Source organism: Clarias gariepinus, chromosome 8 (assembly GCF_024256425.1).
Source record: "Clarias gariepinus isolate MV-2021 ecotype Netherlands chromosome 8, CGAR_prim_01v2, whole genome shotgun sequence".
NCBI lineage: Eukaryota > Metazoa > Chordata > Actinopteri > Siluriformes > Clariidae > Clarias > Clarias gariepinus.
In genome coordinates this window covers 32,398,490-32,424,268 of record NC_071107.1, presented here as the reverse complement: position 1 = coordinate 32,424,268, position 25,779 = coordinate 32,398,490, and the positions used below count along the sequence as shown (strand labels likewise).

The 25,779-nt window shown below is 41.0% G+C and overlaps 1 protein-coding gene across 2 annotated transcripts in view; it reads right to left on the bottom strand.

The window, feature by feature from the left end:
- The window catches only part of LOC128528989 (MAM domain-containing glycosylphosphatidylinositol anchor protein 1), a 200,069-nt gene that overhangs the window by 150,298 nt on the left and 23,992 nt on the right, over window positions 1–25,779 (bottom strand). The window lies entirely within an intron of this gene.

The following is a 25,779-nucleotide window of genomic DNA, read 5'->3' as shown; positions in this document are numbered from 1 at the left end:
AATAATAATAATAATAAAAATAATAAAAAGAAAAAATATTCCCAGATGAAATTCTTGGTTGTAAAAACGTTGCGGTGACGTTAATCTGGCAACATTAAAGACATACTTTGGTATTAGATTGTTTTTGAACGCGTGAAATTCTATGACTATATGACGACGGGATAACATTGAACGGATTTCTCAAACGCAGCGTTGCATAAATAATTTTAAAACCATACCCATCCGAGAACCTGAGCAGGAACTGAACTGAGAGCCAAGATGTACCTCATGGTGATATTTCATGGTAATATTATTTTATATAATGAAACAAGAGAGGTATCGTTACAGTTAGGTCTGTCAATATAAATTTGTTAACGCATGATTAATTTAGGAATCTTAACGGAATTCTGTAAGAAACTGAAGGGACCATGGATGTGGTCGGATGTTGGGAATGGAAACTATTCGACATAAATGCTTCAACTAAAGTTTTGAATTTCGCTACTTTAAGGTTGTAAACCTGCAACGTTGTATTTGGGTCACTCATTCACCGTTATCTCAAGGTCATTTTACAAAAGTCATTCTAACTTTCCTGTCCATCGCTACAACCAAACTACAACAGTTATCCGATAATAGGGTTCCTGCTGGGTTCTTCTTACCTGCATTAGTATTTAAGTTGTTTTCAGCAGTTACTACACAACAAGATACTCTAGCTTGTCACACTTAGTCATAAATTACTCTATTCATCAATTCATTTTTATCTGGCTTATCTTGTTCGATACGATAAGCCCGGAGACTTCAGGCACGAGGTGGGCCAATTTATAACAGGACAGTTATGCACACACTTATACACTCATGTACACACCTTATGGGCAAGTTGGGAATGCCTATTAGACTAGTCTGCATGTCTTTGGAATGTGGGAGAAAACTGGAGTACCTGGAGAAAACCCAGCAATCACACGGAGAACATGCAAACTCCTTTCACACAAATCCAAGGTGGGAATCAAACCCTAGTTCCTGGAGGCGCGAGGCCGCAATGCTACCCATCGCGCCATTTAAAAATTAATGTTTGAAAAAAAGAATGAAGGGAAAAAAACTGTCTGGGTATAAAACAAGGCGTCTCATTCTCGACAGTAAAACTGGAGGGTGGTCCGATTACACTGCGCTAATTAATTACCACCATTACTAGCAAAATGAGGCCCGCGTTACCTCTAACGCTTTATTGATGACTGGCAGAGCACAATGGATTTTTCTCACTTACTCAAAATCCTGAACTCAGCAGTTCACTCACCAGAAACTCCTTCAGCTCTGCTGCTGTATATTCTACTCGAATATGAAAATAAACCTGCTAAACATAGTAATAAAAAACTTTACTACATCTTTTTCCTTATTAGTGTGACCTCGCAAAAGTATCTTTAGTTATGCATGCATGATTCTGCATACCTTTGCGCACGGGTGATACAAAATCTGACACATTGAATATTAACCTGAAACCGCAATTAAAGACAAATTATTTCGCACCACTGCAAACCGAAAAAAAATAGTTTTAAAATCGCAATAGGGTTAATCCTGGCCTTTCTCTCAGTTTATGAATTCGCCTGGATCCGAAGTTCCTCTCAGCTGTGAATACTGCCTGCAGATGTGAAGAGAATTCTTGGCTTTGTATGTGTGTGTGTGAGAGAGAGTGAGAGTGAAAGAAAGCGAGAGAGTCTCAAGGGCAAGGCCTGTTATAACTTAGCAGTAGCAGTATGCACTGTTATAGGGCAGATTCTTCAAGTGTGTTCGAGGTGCGACTCCACAGAATGAGACGACTTAAAGCGAGTGTGTAAAGAATAGCTGATTCTCCGTAGCGCTGATATAATACGAATATTCAATAATATTTAGAACTAAGGATTAAAGATTATCAAACGTGAAAGTGCCAAATTACTCTGTGTGACTGGAAACAATACTACAGCATTATAAGTTGATTTCCAAAACCCTTAAGCAAGCACAAGACCCTAATATTAGATAAAAGGCCTGGTACAGTACATCCTCAGGGCTTACGAGTCAAAGCACTAAATGCTGGGGGGAGATTATTGCGATGAAACAGTTATTCCTATTTATCAAGGCTGACAATAATTACGCACGTTGTGTCTTTAATTACCGACTCCGTCTGCATGGACCATTTAACATGAACGACACCGAGACTGCAAAAATGGTGAGATTATATTCATGCAAATGAAAAATGAAGCAATTCGGTTGTGATCCTGCATTAAACCTGTCTGCGGATTTTTCACCCCGCGACACTAACTGCTCTGCGCCAGTCGCTAGTCGGGGTCGCTGTAAAAAAATCAGCGCGGCTAGCTACAAAGCAGATTTAGAAGTACACAACGCTGTATGTTTTAGAAGTCACACGCGCTATGTTGTGGTGGACTTTGCTCTTCCCAAACATGTGAAAACGAACGAAAGTCATAAGGATATTAATTTACAGAGGTTTTATTTGTATTTAGATTATGATAACATGATTACCTCAAACAGTGTACTAATATAAATACGGGGTGGGCCATTTTTATGGATACACCTTAAAATAGGAATGGTTGGTGATATTAACTTCCTGTTTGTGGCACATTAGTATATGTGAGGGGGAAACAAGTTTCTGACCACTTATAGAGCAGTTATTAGCAGTTTGCTAACTGTAGCATGGGAGATGGGTGGTCTCGTAGGGTGTCTTGCATTGAAATCTGCTGCAATGACCTGGTTACTACGTTCACCAGACATCAACACACAATTTCTATCCGCTCCTGACGTGTCATAACTGCTTTATAAGTGGTCAGAAACTTGTAAATAACTCATGAAAGAATAAAGTTACGTTAAATCCAAGCACACCATTGTTTTTCTTGTCGAATTCCCAATAAGTTTGATGTGTCACATGACCCCCTTCCTACTGAAAGAACAAAAGTTGGATCCAAAATGGCCGACTTTAAAATGGCCACCATGGTCACCACCCATCTTGAAAAGTTTTCCGCCTCACATATACTAATGTGCCACAAACAGGAAGTTAATATCACCAACCATTCCCATTTTATTAAGGTGTATCCATACAAATGGCCCACCCTGTATATATAAATGATTCCTTCTGGCTTTGGTGCCATTTGTTAGCTTAGTGTTATCTTAGTCAGTACTGTACTTATGTTGCTACATAAAACATGCAGGTAACATTAACTAATACTGACATTTCAAGCTTTCTAATTAATGGCCGGGGTTGAATCCCAAATATAGTTACATGTAAAACTAGCACCCTATATGGGGTGAGGATTCCCTTATTTTATACACCAAGTAGTGCCCTTGTTCAGGGGTTAGAGAGGGATTTAGGACTCAGCCTTGAGTTAGGAACTAGGTACTGTAGTTTGAATTTGGATCGACTTGAAAGCAATTTTCTATGAAGAGAAAAATGTTTGAGATTATATATCGTTATCAGATGTTTTTCTTTTCTTGCAGAAAGTGTATGCTTCAGATTGTGGGTTTTGGCATTGGCATCCGGTTAGTAAGTACTGTACTGCAAGTATGTTCCCTTTCACCCTTTAGTTTGTGAAACTGGATTTCTTGCTAAACTCTTAAGAGTCGTGTCAGACTTTTCAAACAGTTATTCAAACGCTATAGGAATACCAGGGTTTTTATGGTAGTTAAGCTGTCAAACACGGAGTTGCCGCATTTATCTATTCACCCAATCACACAGATTTGTGCACAACTCTCACCTCTCAAGCACGAGCTAAAAAAAAAAATAAAAAAAATAACAGTTTCCTTGAAAAGTATATAAATTGGGTAATTTCTAAACTGAGGCATTGAAAAAAAAAAAAAAAAAAAAAAAGACACTGTCGCCTTGCACCTCTAAGGTCCAGGTTCGATTCCCACTTCAGGGTCTGTGTGCATGGAGTGAGTAAATTTATGTCAATTAAAGACAATATGTGAATGCTATTAGAATTCACAAGGTGCTGCCAGGTTAAAGGCGATGGCACATCTGTTGCAGTTCCGACGCCGGCTCATATTTCTACATCTGTGTCGTTATATTCAGAACGTACGGTATTTTCGGGTATAAACTCAGAGTAGAGTACAACTCATCATCTCTGATGGATTTCGGTCTCGCTGCTCTGAGCGTCTTTCAGAGATCTCAGTGTGGTTCTCGAAAAACAAATAGCGCGTGCATTTAAATGCTGTTTGCTCTTACTACTTCATAAATCACCCACAATACACCCACGACCCGTGCACAGAATTCCATTTCTCATACAAAACTGTAGTCTTTATATGGGATTTAAGTAAATCAAAGCTTTGTCTTTCTGCCTCATTTATATAAACATACATACTGCGCAGGCACTGAATATGAAAATCCGCTTCTTTATAAGTAGTAAGCGGTAATTAATTTTGGTTAGTCTTAGAACCTAACTTGAGTTCATTGGAATGGAGAACCTAATATCCTAAATCTCATATCCACAGCTGGGCTAGAAAAAGACTATGTATGGAAATGAAGACATTTCCATAATGAGATCTTTAACATGGATATTTGATAACAAAACGGTTTTCATACTGTTATTCATAAAAATTAATATGTACTATAATACTATTATAATAATAATTATAATCTTTAGTCCTCAACCTCTTATTTCAGTCGTACAGCTCAATGATTCCTGTAGTTATTAGGAGAAGGGAGCGAATGAGCAATGTAGACCCTGTGTGTGTGTTTGTGTGTGTGTGTGTGTGTGTGTGTGTGTGTCCATCCTTAGGGCAGCTTGTGCCTCATTTGCATGATGAATAATGACTATTTCCCAGTGTGTTACAACTCCAGCCAGCAGTGAACACCCTCCGTCACCGTCTCTCTCTCTCTCTCTCTCTCATTCTTTACTCATCGTGTCTGTGTATCCAGCCACCTATCGAAGTCTGAAAATAAACACAGCTAGCTCTCTGTCTCTCCCTCTCTCTCTCCCTCTCTCTGCAAGTTATCACAGCCAGTCTAGTCACAGATCAGCAGAGTGAAACAGGGACGTCAGGGAGGAGCGAGGGAATAAAAAATAAAACGGAGAACAAAGCAGAACGCTGGACTGTTGACGTGACACACTGGGAAGTTTGCCGATGTCGGGAGAAAGAAACACAGCCAGAACAAGTTTCAGTTGCATTTTTAATCAGATGTTCTGCATAGAAAAAAAAGGGGAATGCAACTACAAAAAGTGATCAGGAACGCATGGAGTTATTGGGAAGTCCTAGGGATGTCTGGTGAAAAGCCAAAGTAGAGGAAATAACCAACCTTTGATTTTTAATATATAGTAATTAAACATAGAAAACTATATGAAAATATTTTTAGTGCTTTTCTTAACTAGGCATAATGCAAAGATGAGGTTTGGTGCAGTACGTAAGAAGCCAAAAGGAAACTCTCTATAAATGAAGTCATTTTTATTATGTTTTTTATATATATATATATATATATATATATATATATATATATATATTTTTTTTTTTTTTTTTTTTTTTTTTTTTTACAGTACAGCACACTATGCATGTCTGCACTCCAACATCCACCCAGAACAACAACGAGCTCCACCTGCACCTGGCTCCTCTGGGGATCACCGCACTCCGGCTCAAACCTTTTCCACCATTTTTTTTTTCTGGAGCACTCTGCCGTCCTCTTTCCTCGCTTTATCTCTCTCTCCTCTATCTGTCTCCAGTTTCCCTGACCTCCTTGGTGCCTCGGCATAAATCACGAAGTAAACTAGTGAGGAGCCTAAACGACTGTTTCACTTCATAAGAGAAACTCAGCCAATGTTAGAGAAAGAAAAACAACACCCAGATTGATTTCTTTCAATGAAAACCTGGAAAATGACGAAAATCACAATTAGGAAACGGCCGTAAGGCTTCAAGAGCCCACTTATCAGATTAGCGTTGACGAGCTGAAAGGTTTAATAAAGCGTTTAAGTCAATATAATTGACAAATTTATAGCGCATTTGGACTGGATGTGCGCATCAAAAGCGAAGTATTGCAGGATCCATCCAAAAAAGGGGTTTATTACTTTCAGTTAGACATTAATGGGCATACGGATATGAAACGCACAAGACAAAGAAAGGCCAGAGCAGTTTTTAAGCCTTCCCACCTACTAAGTTGCAGCGTCTATGGGAATAAACGCGCCGAACAAAACAGCTGCTCGTTGGCAGCGCTAGTAGGCGGCAAAGACAAAAGTGATTCATTTTTTTAGGCTGCAGTAATAAATTTTTCCACAGTGGGGTCAGGGACTGCGACCACAGCCAGTTACGGCAACAAGGCTGAAACGTAGACGTACTTATGACCGAAACCATAATTAGCCTGAATAATGTTATGGCCACAACCCAACGACACTGAATCAAGTTTCAGTCAGACTCTAGTCCATTCATAATTCGCCTAAACACCTGGTACATATTTTATTCATATAAAAGGCGATGTGCTTTAAATTATAAACAAAATTTGTAATTTAACCCACATCACCACCTAATATGAATAAAATATAGACCAGCTGTTAAGGTGAATAAGCAGAAGTGGAGGTCGAACTTCCTGTGGAAGTGGGTGGGACTCGTCAAAATTCGTTTGGTAAAGGGTAACAAAAAGTAAAAAAAAAAGTACAACTTTCTGCAGGAGTAGGTAGGATGATTTGGGAAAGGGGGAAATTAGTCTACATTTTTGCAGGAGATCATGTAACTGGTCAGATTTCCTTCGGGAAACTTTAAATTTGGTAAAATGGACTATGGGAGCAAGTGGGATTTGGTCAGTTTATTTGGGACAGGGTCAAACTTAAAGCTATAGGGATCGGTCAGAATTCTTTCTGGGATGATCAAATGTACCGGAGAGCATAATCAGGATTGGTCCTTTTGGTAGGTCAATCTGCAGGGGTGGGCAGGCTTGGTCAGAATTCCTTCTGTAGAAATTAGGATCTGTAAACCTTCTGGAGTAGTAGTTAGGATTTGGTCAGTTTTTCCCCTAAAGAGCGTGAGATAAGTTCAGATTATTGCAGGAGATTCTGCAACTAGTCAGATTTCCTTTGGGAAAGAGAGGGATTGGTAAAATTGTTGGTGGAAGTAGGTGAGATCATCAAATCTGCAGGGATGAATTAGTCCGAATTTTTTCGGGATTGGTCAGACAATCTAAAGGTGTGATGAGTTCCTTTGGGACAAGGTCAAACTTTTGGACTGGTTAGATTTTGCCTTTTTAGTTAAAGGTGAAATTTCTGCAGGAAATGGTACAATTAAACCAATTTTCTTTGGATAAGAGTGGAATTGGTAGAGCTTGGTCAAAATTCCACAGAGGGTAAGACCAGTAAGACTGCCTAGAGAGGCAGGAGGTGTGAGAAGTGCGAGTTCCCTCATTATTCAGCAAAATAAAGTTCACCATCATCCAGACTTTAAAAAAAAGCAGGCATCTGGGAGCACAAAACTGGCCGTGCTTGCTTGGTGATGGAAATGGCATACTCTTTCTCCCTGGTTAATTATACTAATATGGCCAATTGTGGCCACTTGTTTTCTGAGAGCTTGTGCTACACCACCAGAGAAAAAGAAAGAAAGAAAGAAAGAAAGAAAGAAAAAGAATTGGTGAGACTTTTTGCCTTTTTCCATAAAAAAAGGAAAAATTACTTTGAGAGAAAGTAAAACTCATTTTACCGGAGCAGGCCGGAAAAAAAAAAGAGAAAAATCTCAAGCAGACTGTCAGGGTATTAAGGCGAGCAGGATGCAATGCAGACTCTCTTTATTACGAGGTCAAAACAAACAAAAAACAATATTAAGCCTCAAGGCAGAACCAAAGTGAGAACACGAACGCTACCGCAGATACTAGACAAAGACCTGCTGCAAAACAGTACTAAAATAACGGTGCTTAGCAAGACGAGATGCGCAGGTTGACGTGCACATGGACATACGACTTGCTAAGGCTGATGGGTAATGTAGGGAAAGCCTTCTCCAGTGCTACCATGATACAGACCTCTAACTTGGACCAAGGCAATTTAATTCGATGCACTAAAAGTATTTCTAAACAGATTTTTGTCCCAAGGAACAGATTCCATTTTAACCGATATATCGTCCACACTGTATCGCTGTGTGAAAATTATAAAGCTGTAATTAAAATGATAAACTTTACTGATTGCTATGAAAAATACAGAATAGTTGGTAGCGTGTAACCAACCCAAGGTTTACTATTTAGACGTTCGTTAGACCCAGATGTTAAGTGGTTCTGATTAAACCTAATATATAGAGCACAGTTTAACTGGGAAAATCCTCTGCACTACTACATTAAACGCTGTGATGCTGAAGGACTGAAGGCAGTTTTGCTGAGTCGATACCTTTCACTATGATTCAATACGGATTGGCTGTCAGGTGAACACAGCTATTGGCATTAAACAGCCGAGTCAGTGACAGCCATCAACTCCACTTAGAGAGGCTCGCACTGACAGCTTCAGCTGCTGCTGGCTATTCCGAGACGACTTCATGTGCGCGCTCATGGGAATATCAAGGGTGGAAAAAACGCAGATTTTTTCCACTACGGCGTCCATCATTTATGCTCGTTCTCACGGAGGACTTTGCTAATTAAGTCAAAGGCAGGCATTAGTCATTAAGACGTGGCAACGATTAGCATTGAGTACTGAAGCATAGACGTGGCTCGGCCTGAAGAGCGAGGCAAAGTGATGACACCCATTTACAATATCTACGCTGTTCATCTCAAGGACCGGGTGTTTGACAGAGAAAATTGAACACCCAATTTAAATGCAGGTGCTTATGTAAGTGCTTTTAAAGGCCAAAACATTGCCACAACGTACAAAAAAGTTGGGACTTTTACAAATTGTGAATAAAAACAGAATGCAAGTTTCAAATTTTAATATTTTATTCAGAATAGAAAATAGATAACATATCAAATGTTTTGACATTTTAAAATGTCATGCCAATTTTGGGCTCATTTTGGATTTCATGAGATCTACACATTCCAAAAAAGTTAGAACAGGGAACAATAAGAGGCCGGAAAAGTTAAATGAACATACAAGAACCAGCTGGAGGACCAATTTGCAATTTATCCGGGTCGTGAAATGACCAGCCTGCAGTCCTGATCTTTCACCCATAGAAAACATGCGAGAAAGAAGACCTAAGACAGTTGAACAACTAGAAGCCTGTATTAGACAGGAATGGGACAACATTCCTATTCCTAAACGTGAGCACCTTGTCTGCTCAGTCCCCTGACGTTTGCAGTCTGTTATAAAAAAGAAGAGTCGATTTCACACAGTGCTAAACATGGGCTTGTCCCAACCTTTTCGAGTTGTGTTGATGCCATGAAATTTAAAATCAACAATCAATCATTTGAAATATTGAAATTTGAAACTTCATTATCACTGCATTCTGTTTTTATTCACAATTTGTCCCAACTTTTTTGGAATCGTGTTTGTACTTGGGCGAGAAAAAAAAAAAAATTCTAAAAAAAAAACCTCTTTTATAGAATTTTTCCAGATTATATCGCTATTTTAGTCGTACCGGTCATTAGGTCGCTCTCCCATCATGCCTACAACTACCAACCGAGGAGGACGAAGGCTCTCCCTCGTTTCCTACGAGACACCGTCAGCGCCATTCTCTCCTTCTGCTTGTGTGAACTCAGACACCCATGATTGATGTGAGAGCACTACCATACCCATCGACTCTCACCAGCTCCCACCTGCGAGACACATCACTCAGGAGTCGTAGCTGAGATTTAAAACCAGGCTGAGGCCCTCTTTCTTACCAGGTTTCACAAACATTCATTTAAATATTCTAAATAGAACAAAAAAATTTTTTTTTCTAAATAAAAATGAAATATTAACTGAATTTTCTCAGAAACTCCTTATAATTGAACTTGCACTCTCCATATCTCAGGAACCGGACATGATTTGCTAAAAGACATCGAATCCTAACAAAATTTATTTAAAATGGAATTTATTTTCAGGAATCTGAAATATAAAGTAGAGCTCTATTATGCAAAATTAATTTTTTTAATCAGATTCAGATAAAAACAAACAAAAAAAAAATTCCCTGCCTTTTGTCCTTTAATTCGTTCATGCATTGGTTTTGGACTTAAACATGCCATTTACGTAGTTTTCTCCCTCTACTGTGACCTCACATTAGTTGTCCTCCCCGGACCTGTTGCTTAGCTCTGTGGGTCTCTAAAGGGGCGTGGCTCAGCAGTTGCTCCTTTATACAGACACTAAAAGTATTCAGGAGGTGTAAAACAGAGGCAATAAAATGGAGAAATAAAAACTGCATTATCTGAGGGGTATTTCAGACGAAGCATTAACACACTTTGGTGGAGATCTGGGATAACTTGTTAAAGAAATAGTAAAATATGGGACCTTTAAGTTGGCAACTCGGTAACAAGCGAAAGACGGCAGGAAGAAACAGATTGGATTTCTTTTATCAGACGTGTAAGCGTGACTGATAAGGTCAGGTGCTTCATCAGGAGCATTCATGCATACAGATAACTAGCAGCTCCGACCATTATATCTAAATTGAATTTAAAATTAAGAGCGCAGGGAATTTTTTCCCCCCAGGAGTCGTTATCTCCTCGTATGCGGCTGTATTTTTGAGCTTTTTTAAAAGGTAGTGGATGTAATTCGTAAAGACAAATGATTATTGTTAAATGACTTCGTCGTCTAAGAGTAGGCATGGCATGAACAAATTTCACTCTTTAAGTGTATAGTGTGAACTGCATAGATTTAAAGAACAGATAACTCACACTCAACATATCTTATCTTTATAGACAATTTAGATAGCCGCTTTAATCTTACATTTCAACGTACGGGGCGAAAATCATTCTTGGTGGAAAAATAAATTTGCACTATAAAGATAATCATTAATGGAAAAGCAACGCTTCTGTCCAGTTCTATGTGGCAGGGGGGCATTTTTTAGTTGAGATCATTTGATGTGAAGAAGTTTGTCTTAATCAAGCAACAAGAAGAAATCCCCTTGGTTTTAGTGCCAGTGACTGAAACTGATTAAAGGATTTTAACAAATGATAAGAAAAGATAAGGACAAGGACTGTCATCTTGGAAGTGATGTTGCAGGGCTCCAGATGGCGACTGAACCGCCCGCCAATGCGCCTAACGCTTTTATTTTGCGACCAGTTTTATCCTGACGACCCGGCATAATTCCGGTAGTGGTAAAATTCACGATATAAAAGTAATGATACCTTTTGATGCTGATGGGTTGTCTGATGGGTGTTCAATTTAATTTAATGACGTTAAGAATTTCTTTTTCTCCTTTCCTATTCTTGGTAGCTTTCGAACAGTGCTTCTGAGTCGCTTACCTGGCTAGCTAGCAAAATTTCGACAAGGAAACTAAATCGACAAACAAAACAAAAAAATTTATAACTTATCCTCACTATATCAGGCGCTATCGATACACGGCAAAGTCAAGCAGTGAACGTTCTTAAGTAAATTAGTAATGCTGAATTTAACATCTGGGTTAACATCTGGCACATATACATTTGATTGGCCTCCCTAATATTTTGGGTTTAAGACTCCTAAAGACATGTGTTTATCTGAAGCTCTGCGTTTGCCAAATGAGAAGCAATCCTTCTTCCCCGTATCCTTGTTTTCATTTCCCAGAAACATAACCGAGGTCAATGGAGTGCCTTTGCTCCACGCCTATCGTACGCCAACGACCAAATCGAGGTCCAAGAAGATATATGGATTTAATTAAAAACACAAAATCAAGCTGGAATGGCACCGTACGTCTCGGATCGGACAGACATCCCATAAAGCAACACCTGACAAGAGAGCGGTCGCGTCCTGAGAGAGATGTAGCAAAATACACTTTGCTCATGGCACAGTCAAGCTACTGTACAATCCACATGCATGTACTGAATCCCTCTCTCTCTTTCTCTCTCTCTCTTTCTCTCGCTCTCTGTCCTACCTGGAGTAATCAGTTAAACGTTTTCGCTCATGAACGCATGAATAAGGAAATCAATCATTTAGTATGCTGTGTGATATCGTAATAATAAAATAAAGGAGACACAAATGCTCTGTGATTCATCTGTTCGCTCGGGGGATCGACGACTTTAATCCGAGTTTAATCAGACAGGAAACAGGCACATGTTAACTTCAGAGCTGCGCGTGTCCAGAAGCATACAGCACACACGCACACACACTCTGTGCAAACACAACGGTTTAATCACAAAACCACACACACACACACACAAAGCAATGCAGTCTGGTGGCCAAGTCTCAAACAGGCTGCGAGTAGACAGGATGAGGGTGAGTGGATCAGGACGAGCCTGTCCAAACAACACAGAGAGTACAGCCAAATCGGCCCCAAGGACAGAATGAGTGTGTGCACGAGTGTGTGTGTGTGTGAGACCGAGAGAAAGAAAAAAAATGAGGCAGTAAGAGAGAGAGTGATATAGAAAGTCACGGAGTATAGAAGACTTGCTTGACATGAATACAGACACGTCCCCCATTATTCTGGTTTTTTATATCATCTCTAGCAGCTAAAAAAAAAACCCTAACTGAAAGGCATCTATGTAACAAGGTGGAACTTTACAGCTTATACGCTGACATTTATCACCGTGAGAATCCAAATTACCGTTCGGCTCGTCAATAAGTCGCACTGTTCTGTTAGATCGTCGCCTCTCTATCGGCGGAGTCCTCATCTCCGAGTTAGGCTCGTTTTAAAACGTAATGCGTCCGGGAGCTGCGAGAGCGCTTTGAGGATTGTGAGTCAAGGGCAAATTAGTATGAAAGCAGCAGCTACGGTCTTACGCTGCCAAGGGCAGAATCCCTCAGTTCTTCTCCTCCTTTGTTACTCCGCTCTTATTTTTCCCAGGCGGTCCATCTCAAAGCAGCAGGACGTCCTAGAGGACTGAGACGCTTCTCCTCTCATACGTGCATGAAAGCTGGAAACTCAGAAACTTTGATCCATAGTAACAACAACAAAAAAAATGGATTCATTCCTGATTTTTTGCATGTCACACTCAGATCATCAAACAAATGTTTACGTTACACAGTGATAACCTTGAGTAATGCAAAATGCATTTTTTTTTAATGATGATTTAATTTAAGGAAGAAAAAAAAGCTGTCCAAACCCTATACGTACCTGACCCTATGTGAAAAAGTAATAGACCCCTAAATCAAATAACTGGTTGTGCCACCGTTGGCTGCAACAACTGCAATCAAGCGTCTTTCACAGCACCTCTTCGGCCCACTCTTTTTTTGTAGAATTGTTTCAATTCAGCCTCATTGGAGACCATTCAGAGGTGGACTGGCTAGTGTGTTTTAGATCATCATAACTTTGTCACAAACTGATGGCCATACTGTACATTCTCCTTTAGGATTTTCTGGTAGAGTGCAGAATTCATACTTCCATCACTTGCAAAGCAGCCCCAGACCATCACGCTACCACCACCATGTTTTACTGGTGAGATGATGTTCTTTTTATGACATACGCCACACATACACAAGATGTAACAGGACACAGATTTTCAACTTGAATCTCATCAATCCAAATAACATTTGCAAAATCAAAAGTCTTGAGGATAATCAAGATGCTTTTTTGGCAAATGTTGGACGAGCCTTTGTACAGTACTCTGGCTTGTGCCTTGGAACTCTCCCAGGGATCCCATTTTTGCCCCCAGTCTCTTACTGTTGAAATATGAATTTCTTTAGATCACAGCTTAATGTGTTGCTTTTCGAGATCCTTTAGCATGCATCAAGTCATCAGAGAGTGAGTTCTTGATTCAACAGGTCTGGGTTCAACAGTATTCAGGCCTGGGTGTGGCAAACTGCATGTTGTATTTACTCAGTCCATCTTTGTGTGTTTGATGATCTCAGTCATTTAAGCGTGCCAAAAACCCGGGAGAAAAAAATCAGGAAGGGGGAAATACCTTTTCACAGCACTGTATGCCTTAATATATAGCTAACAAGCTTCTAGGCATCATTAGGAAGACAACTAGACAAGGTTGGAAAGGAGACATTTAAATACATTTATGCTTTTTTTAAACACTGAGATGACAAAATCTTTCATCATTCCGGGCCACATTTCCCAGGCCACCACATACCTACCTTCCTACGTCTAATTTAGTCGTTGTCAGGTCTTAAGCTACTTATCGTATCTTCTAACCCGTTACGGCTCAGGGCTCATGCACCGAGCCCGACTCGGCATCTTATCAAACTGCTGCTCATGCGACGTCTCAGGGCAGATAAACCTAGAGGACAGGACTAACTGCCCTCTTCAGTGTACACCAGCTCACAGACTGCAGAGATTGACAGGGGAGATAGGTTGTCCAATTACGCTCTCTTGGACTCCTGGCCATGGTCGGCTAAGGTTCAGGCGGAATTTAAACTCGAGCCGGTAGGGAGAATGACCTCTGCTTGTTCTTTCAGCGTGTGCAGCATTATCTCGACCCCAGCGATCATAGTCCGCATCGAAACATAGGAAGGCAGCAATACACAAGGAATAAAATACAAGAGTGTGTGCTGTTTCAACTGGATTACAGCAGCTATAAACAACCGTTCCTAGTATAGAACAAACACTGCACATTAATAAGAGGGTGTTCAAGTGAAACCGGGACTTGTGCTTAACCCTCTCGTGAATAACGGTGTACTTACAGGAGATTTTGAACATATTAGCCGAAGTAAAAACGAATGATGCGAACTTTTAAAGTATGTACGTCTGTGAATAGCAATCTTAGCCGAGGTGGCTCGGAGCCCACTGCAGTCGTTCCCGTGAACATCCAGCGAGCAGAACGCCTGATCCTTAAAAAAACTAACGGATAACTTGTTGCCAACTTGCGGAAGAGACGCATTTGTGTTTGTGTTTCACACAACCATTCACCAACACCACTACCACTTACAGGAACTCGGCTGGGAGTTATCGCCGTGTCCCCGGTACAGTCCTGACCTCGCTCCAGGCCATTTCCACATGTTTGGGTCATTAATGGAGTTCCTGGGAGGCCAGGGTTTTAGACAGGCAGTTAGATAATGGCTCCGGCGTACTGGAAAAACTTTCTACCTTGATGGTATCCGAGCACTAGTGAGACGCTGGGATAGCGTCGCAGGAGAGAAATAAAGGAACTTCATAAGAGTTTCCTGTTTGTCCTGGTTTGATTTGAACACCAATTGTATAGTGAACTGAATAGATGTTTTTGGGACGAGCCTTTGTGTTCTGTTCGGTCAGCAGTGGCTTTTGCCTTGGAACTCACTCATGGATGCCATTTTTGCCCAGTCTCACACACACTGATTATGCATTTCTGTAGATCACACCTTGATGTGTTGCTTTCTGAAATATTTTTTTTAGAAAAACTGTGTCAAAACAAAACAAAACACAATACTTCTGACCAATCAGACCTGAGACTTAGAGATCGTGGGAGACAAAACAGAGAACGAGAACTAAAGCAATGGCAGATAGTGACTGTTACGCAGGGAACTTGCGAGTCGGGCTACACGGTCAGTTGAACCCCAGGACCAGAGACTAATCTTTGAGTGAGCTTAAAATTTTGAAGAGCTACAGTATATCACAGGCAGAGGATGCTCAACACAGTCAGAGACGCGCAGACCTGCCAGTTAGAGAGGAAGGCCTTGAATGCAAATCAATCTGTGTGTGTGAGAGAGAGAACAAGAAATGGTCAAACAGATAAAACTCCAGCCTTGGCTAAGATCTTGTTCTCAGATTGACAGCGCGAAAGAGAGAAAGAAAGAAAGAAAGAAAGAAATGTGTGCAGAAGAAAGAAAGAAAGAGCAAGCACCAGGCTACTGACGAGCATTCTGTTTGTGTTCGGCTTATTCAAAGAGCATGTCACGGATCATATCAAGTCCTACCAAGCTGACGGCATCGCTATGGAAACCGCTCTGACCGTGTGTGTCAATGTATCAGTGTGAGCGCACGCTGACGAGGGGAGGACCGACCCGTTTCTTGGACATTCGTCGACATTGTGACTATAAATGAATAAAAGAAAACAAACGAATAGAAAATAGCAAGGTGTGATCGTTGGCAAGTAAACGCTGATTACTTTTCTTTTAAAGCGCATCCTGCCATGCACGATCCCTTCCTCCAACAACACGCTGTTCATTTTGCGGTTTTATTTTTGTTTTGTCGTTTTTATTCACGTCGGTCGTTCTAAATTGAAAATTTGCATAAAAGCAAAGTGCTGCTCAGGAACAGAAAGCATCTGGGGTGCTAAACTTCAAGACGAGCTCCTTTGTGGGTGCACATGTGTGTGTGTGTGTGTGTGTGTGTGAGCATGAGAGAGAGAGAGATCTGTCTGTCAGGTAACATGCGAGTCATAATAACCGTAGCACCAGAGTCTCTTTGCGTCTCGGTAGAAAGACATTTCAATCCCAGGAGTGTGCATACGTGTGTGTGTGTGTGTGTGTGTGTCGCTCTACCAACCACACACCCACCCACAAACGCGCACACCTGCCTATGCTGCGCTACAACCGAGTTGTGAAAAGGTAAGCAGCTGTTGCAGGGTAAAATTAGAACTTTTTTTAACTCCATGTGTGTGTGTGTTTTTGTGCACGTGTGCATCTACACACACGACGTAGCGTTGAGCCTCACAAAGCAGCATATGTTCTCCGTTCGACTCAATCTTTCTCTCTTCAGGATGCTAATAGCCACGGCAAGGTGAGAATGGAGTCATGCAGGAGGAGAGGTGAGGGAGCGAGTGTGTGGAAAAAAAGATAGAAGTGTGAGAGAGAGAGAGAGAGAAAGAGAGAGAGATCAAAGTTCAAGAAGGTCAGGAAGTGAAACGAGACAGCTGTGAAAGCTTAGATAAACGAGCAGGATTCGGTGGACTTAATTAGAGTTTAATTAGACCTGGCCTGTGTTACGACGCTTCAACTGATCACTCGGGGATGGGGATCCTCCTGACCTTGCACTCGTGGGAATGGAGTGGGCGTGGTTGGAAACAACGGAGAAACATCACACCCTGGGTTTGGGACCAGACCCATGCAGGACGGACGAGTTCTACGGGAGTGGTGTGATCAGCTGAGCACATCATCTCCTCCGCACCGACCCCCCTGACAACGGACTGTTCTTTCTGTGGCAGTCAGGAAAGTGCTTGCGCTGAGGACGAGGTTCTACCCGCAGGATATTTGTGCCCTCAACCAGAACACCACAAAGGACAAACGCACGCGCGCACACACCTTACATTCCCGCTAACACATCAGTTTCATGATGGAGCACATTGCTCACTTCGTTGCACGTTTGCACTCCGCTCATACTATACTGTATGTAAGTACGTTACACATTTCTTGCTCTTCTTTGCACGTAGAACGATCTAATGGCGTTTTCACATCAGGGCTGGAGATTGTTTCCAAGAACACTTGACCTTAAAGTATGGTTTATTTTATATCAGTGAGAACAGAATTGCTCCGTCTGGGCACCGTGCCCAAGTCCCCTCGAAGAGGATGTTCTCGAGAACGATACAGCGTCCTCAGACACGGACTGGAGCTGATACGGAAGCCGATTGTACCTCCACATGGAAGCGGATCGCTGGTTAGATCAGGACGTCATCAGTGCCTCAGTCTCCTTCCGAATCCCAGATGTGCCCGTAGCACACGCCAGTCTGGGCCTTAGACCTACACAGCCATAGCTAATGAAGTAGGTAAGGAGTGTGTTACTCTTAACGTAAGCGTAACGGTCGTCTTTCTCATTCTCTTCTTCTCTCGTGTTTAATGGCTGCTCACAAACCAAGCAGGTCCACACTGCCACCTGCTGTATCGGAGAGTAAATATACGCATGTGTACCCTGAAAACAGAGAGCAAAAATCATTTAGTTGGAGTGGGGAAGGTGCAATCGTTCTTAGGCTAATCAATCGTGCCTACGGATGCACCGGAATGAAATTCTTGGCCGAAGCCAAATAATAATGAAATGCTCGGCCGAAGGCCGAATGCGGTGTTTCGCATTTTTTTCCATTTATTTTGCCAGTATATATTAATTATTTATTAAATAGTAAAAATTTGCTTTTTAATATTTTGTGCTGCTTTTCAGAAAAATAAATAAAATAACAAAAATACAATTTCAAAATATTTATTTAACACTGAACATTTTTTTAACATTCCAGCAGATATTATACAAACGAAGCACAATATAACTTAAAATAAATAAATTAGTCAAATAAAAAAATATTTTTATCTGGCCATCTTTGAAGCCCCCCTTCTTGAATAGCCTATGTTAGGGCTATAACTGACTGCTGAAAGAATGTAACTCTGTACGTCTACAACAACAAATGTGCATTAAATAGTGCAAAGAATGTGGATTCGCTGCTGCTGTTGCTGTAGCCGCCGCCGCCGCCGTGTCTTTCTCGTACTCTGCATGATGTTCGGGGTGTCTTGATTTTAAGTGATAAATGAAACTTAAAGTGCTGTACGTTTTTGCAGATGCACCCCCTCTGAACAATTCAGCAGAACAGTGTCTGCAAACGGCCGTTTTTGCCTCTTTCTCTGACACTTTAAAGTGCTTCCACACTGCTGACGTTTGCTGTATAAAGCGCGCGCCTCTCACTCTGCGCGGGTTACTATTTGATCACGTCATTAAAAACGTCATTGTTCGGCAAAATTTATTCTGCCTTTTTACTTATTATAATTTCGGTTGCCTAACATTCGGTGCATCCCTAATCGTGCCTAATGTGAAAACGCCCCAAGCGGACTCGGGCACGGACTCGGGCACGGACTCGGGCACGGACTCGGGCACGGTTTCCAAGAAGGGAACAAACATGTTCGCACTGATCAAAATGAACCAGACTTTGGGCTCAAGTGTTCTCCGAAACGATCCAGAGGCCCAATTGTAAAAATGCCCCGTTTTGGACTTTGGTTCCAGGAACACTTGCCGCTGACACACACACACACACACACACACACACACACACACACACACACACACACCTCATTTCATTCTATACTTTTCATACCACTCAATTTACAACCCCATTTACACATTCTGAAAGTCCTGAGTACCTTATATTATTATATTTTTCTTTTTTTTTTTATTCTATTTTATTCTGTAACTTTCATAAATTCATATATTTCAACCTACAGTATATTTCAATTTTTTTACATAAAAAAAATATATTTTTTTTTATTTTGTAGTGGAATCCATCTATTTTATTCTCTTTTCCTATTTAAGGTCCTGGCTGGTCGTATAAGCATCTCAGCGCATATCGCACCGTGTACAGTCGTGTACAGTCGTGTACGTGACGAAATATAAATGAATTTGAGCTCGAACCGAGGCTGTGTTCCCATATAACATTCCAAAGTTGTCATTAGTGAAGAGTCTGGATGGTTGAGTTCTGAGCAGCAGGTAAAGGTGCTTTTGTGTGTCTGCATGTGTGTGTGTGTGTGTGTGTGTGTGTGTGTGTGTGTGTCCTAACAGATGATGTTAAGAGATATAAAACATGATAAGGACAGGAGCGCTGCGCAGGGATCGCATGACACCAATGGTCGCTAAACACATCAAGATATCAATCCCTAACTCTCGCCCACACATCTCTCTCTCTCTCTCTCTCTCGCTCTCTCTCTCCCACACACACACCAACACACACCTCCTCTGCAGCAGAATTCTTAATCACAGTTTTTGATGAGTGTAAATGTAAAACGTGTGAGACCTCTACCACTTTAGCCTGAGTGTTATCAGCCCACTATACACATGGTGTCCTACACACACACACACACACACACACACACACACACACACACACACACACACTCCTAACCTTAACCTCAGTAACCAAAATGAAGCCCACAAAGACGTTTAATGTTTAATTAGCAATGTTTAAATGTTCTGTTTTGTTCTTCGAGCTGCCGTTAACACACCCTCCCGACACGCACGCAAAAACACACTCCGCTTCACGCTCGCTGACTCGTTAGTCCTCACAGTGGCATGACGTTCGACCGCAGCTTATATGTCACTGAGAGAGATGGAGAAAAGTCAAAAAAAGAGAGAGAGAGAGAGAATCACTTTCGTCATGACCAGCAAGACATTACTCACAACTCCGGGATAATTGGAAATGTCTCACAGTGTGTGTGTGTGTGTGTGTGTGTGTGTGTGTGGGGAGGGGGTCCTAACACAAATACTCCTTTTGTGCCTGCACAAAAACCAAGCCTGGACACATCACATAGCATTACACACTCCACACACACTCTGGCCGTTAATGAGGCAGTGCACAGGGCGTCGGGTCAAATCTCTCAAAGTCCGTCCTTAAGCTCTGAAATAAGGGAACAAGCGCACGCAGGCACGCTGGAAATGTTTCACACTCCCTCGTTTAAGTTAAAGCGATAAAACCCAGACAAAAGCACGATGCTCGTGCTCCTCTTACGGTTTGGAACTTATCACTTACACTACAGCAGCTGGAAAGGGCCATTCGTTCCCGAAGATAAAAATGATTAAATAATGATAATATAATAAAAAAATATGATAATTAATCAAATATGTCGTGAAAACTTTCCCATGATGGAAAATCTAGCTAAAGACTTTTAACTCCTTCCATAAAACCTGAAATATTACTGTCTCAACACACACACACACACTATACACACACAAGGTTTAACCTCATTTCGATGTGAACTGTCCATCAACCAAGCCCAAGTGTGTAAACCAAGATATTAGGCACATACGCATCCAAAATCCGACACATAAACGACTAAATAAATTCGAGCGTCAGAGATGTATCTGATACCACTAATATTTTAACGGAAGTGCATTTTTTTTTTCAAAATAAACAGTATTTCGAGTGTAAAAAAATTTGTTCTAATAGCTCTTGTATGTATGTTTTTGTGATCAACAAACAAATAAAACTGATCTGGGTTAGTAATGTCTTCAAAAAGCGGAGAAAAGACCACGATCGGGGGAAACAAAAAAGGACACCGGGGTGGAAGAAAGGAGGATTATCAAGTCAGAGAGAGAAAGAGAGAGAAAGAGGGAGAAAGAGGGAGAGCGCCTGCACTCATTAATTCACTTCCTCCACTGACCCCTTTCAAAGCTTGTGGCCCTGACAGACAAAGCCACTTTGGCTAAACACTGCCTTTTTGTTGGGTCTCTGAAGCTTCCGTCACCAACCAAAAAAAAAAAAAAAAAAGAAAAAGAAAGCGCGCACTCGCTCTCATGGCCCACAGGGTCCGTCTGCATGAGTGTGAATTAACACATGCCAGCAGCCACGGGTCAGAGTTGAAAAGCCCGGCAATTATAGATAGAGGACCGCTGGGCAGAATACATTACAGTAATATATGTGTGTGTGTGTGTGTGTGTGTGTGTGTGTGTGTGTGTGTGTAAGCGTGAGAGAAAGACAGCTAAAAAGAGAAAGAGAGAGAGAGAGATGAGGCCCTAGGAATGACAGGCAGAGATAAAGAAGGAGAACGATACGCGGAGAAATAGAGAGAGAGTCCCTGCAGTGAATCCAGTCTGGATTTATATCAGCTCTAGCGCTCCTTTACGGCCTCGTTCCTTCCGCGCTCCTTCATCCATTCGCACTCTCGGAGGACAAGAGAAGACTGAAGGCTGCTGCAGACGTTGCTCATATTCACCGTGCTCGTCTGCGCGTGTATACGACCATACCGCGCTGAGAAGCGCGAGAACGGACTGGACGCCGCGGAATACGAGACAAGGCCAATAAAAACGTGGCCTGCCGGCGTTATTTACGTTCACTCATGCGACATGCTACGTTTCCTATGTGAGAGTCGCTGGAGTATAAGACCAAGTTATGGTGCCAATGTAGTTGTTACAACTATACCAAATACGCCTGGTTGCATTTTCTACAACAGGACTTGTAACTCCTCAAAGTCAACTTTATGTTATGTATCTAGGTATTTAAGATCAGTAACATTATGGTCTACACAAACAGTCCATTAATAGTTCTTTTAAATATTATTTTTGATGTAATAAAAATAATGACATCACTTATCTGGTGACATCACTGTTTATATTAATGCACAACCTGGTGAACCATTTATTCTTGACAGAGTAAATATCGTTCTTTTCGCGCACCTTCCGATACATGAAGTTGCATGAAGGGTAGAGTCAACAATTATCTGCACTCCGGTTATATTAAAACTTTGTTTCTGCCACTTTCCTGGGATTCTCAAGGGCCAGTATTGAAAAAAGGTCCAAGAAATTACGTCCAATTTATAATATTTTAGTCTACAGTGTTGTAAACTATTTTAAGAAAACTCCCCAAATGAGCATCAGAAACCCATTAAGCACTTCGGCCAGGCAACTGCCGGCATGAAGTGCGACTTGTGGAATAATGCAAATACTCTACAGTGAGGAGTTAAAGCAGTGGACAGCATGCTAATTAAGACAGCATAAAAATTAAAATGTAAAAATAAAAATTTGATTTGTATAAAGAACAACTCTTTATACACCTGGAAAAGGTTGTTTCGTAGGATAAGCGGTTAAATTCGCATAAAACATAAGGTTTTCAGGGTCAACGGACGTTTCACTGTGACAATCCGCAAGGCCCTTTTTTTTGATAATTAAAACATTATTATATACTGTGTTTGCATAAATTGTATATTTTTATATATTTTCCAACAACCCTCTGGTCTGTTCCAGCCGCTCAGCATCCAGCATCACCGGTACCCTAATCACGGGCCTGATCATCGGTCATCATCTGCACCTGGTTCCCACTGGTTCTTGCCTCTAGTCACAGAGTGTGGCTTAAAAAACAAACAACATTAATCTGAAACTGGTCAGGAACAGGAACTGGACTGAAAATGAGAGGCAAAAAAGTCCGTCCTTCAGGACGCCTGGAGAACTGTTCCTCAAGACTACATTAAAAATACAAGACAATCTGACTCTTTGGGAGCAAAATATGCAGGAATAAAGGCTGGCTCAAGACTTCTACACAGTCCTGTCAGTCTGTAAGCATGGTTATAAATGTAATATCACTGGAAGCCATATGGAGGTCATATTTAATTCATATTTCAAGTTTTTTAAAAAAGAAATAAAAACAAATTTAATGAAACTGAGTCAGGAAATCATTACACTGCAAAGAATCGCCTCGAAAAAGTGGTTCTAATCAATAAAACTGCTCTTTTACACATAAAATGCGGACCACCTTGTACTTTGGAACATGGACAATAACGCTCGCTGACACACACACACATATACACACACACACACTTTCATTTCATACTTCATGTTTCAGTTATACCGCTGCTGTTTTCCAGAACCTAAGGCTAAATAAAAGTTATTCAACTCCTCAGCAACAATTAATAATTAACACAGAGATGACCGAGAATCTGAGTGTGAAAAGCCCCGAGAGCTCCAAGGATATGGATGTAAACTCTCAACTAATAACTGATAACTGCCCTAAGTGTAAGCCAGCGTTTGTTTTCCCCTCACGTTATACCGCTTCATGCATTACTCTTGTTCCAAAGTAAATTATGTAAATTAATAAAAAATAAAAAAGTTACCATACCTTGTAGACTTGCATTAACTACTGTATATACTGTGATTGTATGTACACCTTTTTCCGCCCAGATTTCCTTTATTCTGTCTGGTGCTGCGCTCCAGCATAGCTGTGCCTCCACTGACCTTGCCGACCTGTTACCCAACCCCTGCCATCGATAAGTGTCTCAATTGTTGAATAATGGATAAACCCTAATAAAAACACTGACCTTGTGATACGCATGCCAATAATCCTGATAATAAAGTGCTGACATCGGGCTGATGTTCATACCTTCATAAGTCTATGCGCTACCGAGAAACTTTAAAACCTCATTCCTGTTTATTTTCCCCTTTATTTTATCATTGTACATGCACTTATTCACAGTTACATATCACTTTAGCATCCTGGCCAATAGGCATATCTCATAAAGTCATTTTATAAGAAAAGAAGTCACCTGCAATATTCTAGGGTGTATGTTAATGGAAAAAGACCCCCACAGTACTGTAGTCCTGGTGTAACACCACCATACCACCATACCACACACATATTAGATAAACCAACCTTCAAGATCCTCAGTATTAGGAAAACAAACTGATACCCCATGACTGTCATTGCTGTAGCTAAAAAACTCAGATTTGCATAAAGGGCCGATCAAGTCAAACCAGGACTAATGATGAAGTTTCTTTATGCATGAGTGAAAGACCTTAAGGATAGTACGGTGATCTTACTTCTATCCGCAGTAAAACATTCCAATGGTGCAAACGTTTTGAAGGCGGCCATGAACGACGATCCCAGCCGAACTGGCTCAGAGCCCAGTGCAGTCGTTTCCGTGAACATTTAGCAACTGGAACGCTTGATCCTTGAAAATCAACATGTTTGGGGAAGTTCCTGGGAGGTTAGGGTTTCAGACATGATACAGGCACACCAATCATGGCTTCAGCGTACTGAAAAAACGTGTTGCCTTGATGGTGTACAAGCACTAGTGAAACACTGGGATGAGTGCATTAGTGTAGCAGGAGATTATAAAGAGGAATAAAGGGACTTTTTACTTTCATATTTGTGTTCTCTTATACTGCACAATCAAAAATCCCTGTTTGACTTGAACATCCCTCATTTTTCTTGATCGTTAGTGCTTATCTTTGCATCAGCATTGATCCAGCATGGATCCATCGATAGATGGGAATCTGCCCGACTTTATTTAAAAGTACAGTATAACCACATAAAGGCTGAAGGCCTTCAGGTTCATAGGTCACATGTACAGAAGCCCTTTTCACAGGCCATTAACCGCATTAGAGATGCAAAGCATATGGTGAATATCACACTGCAGTCATGTCATCATTTTCTGGACCTTTTCGCTTGTGTTTTGTCTTCAATTGGCAAAAACAGGCAGAAATGTAACACTGGCGTTTCAGCGGAATTAATTTGCACTTACGGGCAATATGACAATAACAGTACATGAATTTAATATCATGATACTTAAAGAATACCTTTCTATAATACACATTGATTGTGTAAAGCTGCTTTGTGATGATGTAAATCGTTAAAAGCGCTATACAAATAAAATTGAATTGAATTGAATTGAATGGGTGAAAGTAAAGTACATGGGTCTGCAGTACTGCAAGGAGGATATAGTACAAAATATAATACAATTAAACGATTCAATCTGTGATCAATAAATCGAATACAAATCACTAATACAAATGAATAAAAAAATTATAAAAAATGTAGTATATTAAAAAGATAAGTCTTGGCAACTCTACCAAGCATTGTTTTAAGATTAAATCCTGGTACTGATATAAGGGCCTGTCTAACCACTGATCTGGGACGCCGTGCTTTCCTTCTAACGCTATTTGGGATGCAACCCTAGCATAAAGCGCCAAAGTGAAACTGATGAGTCACGGGATTGTCCACCACATCTACGTTTTGTTTTCCTCTCCCTTTCCGTACATAGCACTCGCAAGAACCTAAAACTACTTCCATCCTGATGATAAACAACATATAATACACTGTACAATTGTGCCAAACAAACGGCTTAAAAAAAGCTAAATTTAGTGATCCCATATGTGACCATTTCTATAATGCAAAGTCTCACAGAGTACAGTATGTCAGCGAAATCTCCTGCTGAAATACCCCGGAGGCGATGCACTTATACCTCAAATTGTTTCAATCCTTTTCCAAACTCACTATTCGTCACATAGATTTTATAGCACAGGGAAATTCTTTTTTTGGCACATTCCAACTATGCTAGGGAGCTGTGTGCAGAGCGCGTGGTTAGCCATGATCACAGCATCCCTGGAGAGGAAGGGGTTAAGGGCCCTGTCTCAAGGGCCCAACAATGGCAGCTTGGTGGACCTGACCCTGACCTGACCCTAACCTGACCCTGACCTGAACCTGACCATCTTATTGGTAACCCAGATCCTGAGCTAACA